The sequence below is a fragment of the Engraulis encrasicolus genome, chromosome 18 (assembly GCF_034702125.1).
Source record: "Engraulis encrasicolus isolate BLACKSEA-1 chromosome 18, IST_EnEncr_1.0, whole genome shotgun sequence".
NCBI lineage: Eukaryota > Metazoa > Chordata > Actinopteri > Clupeiformes > Engraulidae > Engraulis > Engraulis encrasicolus.
Window position 1 is genome coordinate 49,570,371 of NC_085874.1, and position 2,500 is coordinate 49,572,870.

Below are 2,500 nucleotides of genomic sequence, written 5' to 3' on the forward strand. Positions count from 1 at the left end.
GAGACTAATTGTTAGTCTTTCAGATAGATATGCAGTCATTGCTAGGCACAGTACTAATCATTCAAATACATTGACACTAGCTGCAAGCTTGTGTCTGAAATGTATGTGAAACATTCACGCAAATGCATAACTACAACCGATATCTTTTCAAGCACCACCCCTTCCTTCGACGAATGTGCAGTAGCCTACTCCTCTGTCGTTTTGGCATACCTGCATTGAAATGCCATATATGGAGATTTTCCAAAGTCTTCATGAAGACATGTAAAAGCAGAACATGACGAGCACAGGTACAGATTTAAAGCGCACGAAATTTGAAAAAAGAATGTTACAACATCCGAGTCCGTCTACATAGCGCAATAACATTTAGCCAAACACACTTCAAAACGGGCTTGTGACAACTTCAGGCTTGTGACAACAATCGCACCAGGCAAAATAAACCCAACTCATTATGCCACGGCCGGCAAAATTAATAACTGGACACTTTACACTTTATATTTTGGTGTGTGTGTGTGTGTGTGTGTGTGTGTGTGTGTGTGTGTGTGTGTGTGTGTGTGTGTGTGTGTGTGTGTGTGTGTGTGTGTGTGTGTGAGAGAGAGAGATGCCTTGGCAAAATGGATGTAACAGTGAGCTATATATGGTTACTTTATGTGTAAATATGTGTGTTACTGTTATGTCTCGTGGGTAATGTCTTTATTCATGTATGTGTGTATGCTACTTGACCCTTAATTTCTCCCTGTGATCAATAAACGATACTCTACTCTACTCTACTCTACTCTACTCTACTCTATAACTAAATATCCTTACCTTACCATAAAACGCTGTCTTGATCTCGGGCTTCTCGCAATTATTCCACTTGACTTAAATCCACAGTTCAACACACGCACCGCGGCTAGCAAGCTGGATATGTGGCGTGCTAACATTGTTTTGCTTGTCCTTTCCCCTTTTCACGTCTGCATCAAGGCTGTCGGGGAAATGTCCCATATCAGTTGGGTGCTCCCTCGTCGGTGTTGAGCCGGCCAGGTTGTCATCTTCTGTAAACGAGCTGTCACTGTCAGAGTCAGACCCCCTGCTTCTAGCACAACAAGGGGGCTAGATACTTTCACAGCCCCCCTCTGTCCATAGTTCTCTTCTTGGTCGCAATCTTCACTGTAGCTAGCAGGAACAACGTCCACCTTTCCCTCTGCGGCTCTTTGAAAGGAGTTTATTTTCGGAAGTTTTTTCAGTTCTTCCAGCAGCTCCTCTTTCCATTTTCTTTTTTGAAATCCGCTCCGGTGCTTCTTTTTGTTATCCATCGTCGCCAACACATTGTTAAAGTTTAGATAATATGATCAGATTTCTTCTATGTCTAACGTGATGTGACGTCTTGCACGTTGCACCAAAGTTCTTCCTGTATGGACGCACGTAGGCTACGTAACATGTTCAATCAGTTCATCATAACCCATAACCCATAATTCCAAGTCGTAATGTAAAAAAATAAAAGACTCAAATACACCGTATTGTTAAGATATTTATTGCAGTTTGAAACATATTATATGACTGTATTTTTAAAGAACCGTCTAATGAACTAAACACAGTTATTAGCACAGTATTAATAGTAGCATGGCTTTGCCATTGGTGTCGTGTTTAAACGGCACACCATCATGTTGGACGGTGGCATCTGTTGTGATATAAATACGGTCCGGTCAACACCTATTTATTAGAAGAGTTACAGTGGAATTTTCTGCGTGTGCAGAGACATTCTAGTTCCCAATGGGGGCCCACTGGGGGCCCACTAGGCGTCCGCAAAGGGGCCCCTGAGAACTCGTGGGCCCGTAAGCAACTGCAGTCCCTGCTTACCGATAGTTACGCCACTGGCAGCGCGGCTCGGAGCCGGCTCCCGCGCCGCTGACGCTCGACTACCGCCGGTTGGTGTGTAAGGACAGATATGTTTCAATGTATTTTCACCGATGCCGGTAAAAAACACGGCAGTTCCGCGACGCTTTACCGCCCTGGTGTGTAAGACCCCTTATCTGGGCCTATGTACAGTATGCAGATTTCTTTTTTTTTTTAAGGAATACATTCTTCATCCATTTACATATTCTGATCCCATTCACATGGCATATGGATTAAAAAACCTCTCCGTATCCACCTTATTACCATATCCACTTCCCTCTTCATTTCACATAATTTTGTGCTCCCACAGACTTTACGGTCTGCTAGTTCAGGTGAGTTTAAGTTAACCCATTGATGCATAAAGAAAAATGCCTGCTGAATGCTTAACCCTAAGCCCTTGTTGGGAAAGTTGCTCCCAGCCTATAAAAACCTAAATATCTCAGCGTCTGATGCACATAAAAACGTGAAAGAAGTTGCATTTAAACCTTGCATTAGAATGTGTTACATTCAGCTGTGACATACCCACATTTTTATGTTTAAAAAAGCTCAAATCTCAAGGGCACCAAAGGTCAAACAACATGTACGAGTCATCAGGCTAAAATGAATTAATCATTAATCCCTTTTAGCC